This window comes from Lampetra planeri, chromosome 33 (assembly GCF_965212315.1).
Source record: "Lampetra planeri chromosome 33, kcLamPlan1.2.h2, whole genome shotgun sequence".
NCBI classification, from domain to species: domain Eukaryota; kingdom Metazoa; phylum Chordata; class Hyperoartia; order Petromyzontiformes; family Petromyzontidae; genus Lampetra; species Lampetra planeri.
The window spans coordinates 5804033-5804291 of record NC_136139.1 but is presented as its reverse complement, the minus strand read 5'-3'; positions in this window follow the sequence as shown (position 1 = coordinate 5804291).

Sequence of the window (259 nt, the reverse complement as noted above, 5' to 3'; positions counted from 1 at the left end):
TTTAAATTATTACGCAACCGACTAAAGCCGGGACTTTTAATGTCCTAAGGAGACTTCGTATAGATATCCTACGGCAGCCGCTGCCTCAACGAGAGGACGATGTTGTGTGAGAGACAGCGAGTAAGCGGTATCCAGTATCTCTGGCTGCCTACCCACTCATGCACCTGCTCGCCAAACTGCGTGCCAGCATGTCCGGCTGCATACCCAACATGCCCAGCTACCTACTCAGGGGCCATCCATAAATGACGTCACGCACCTG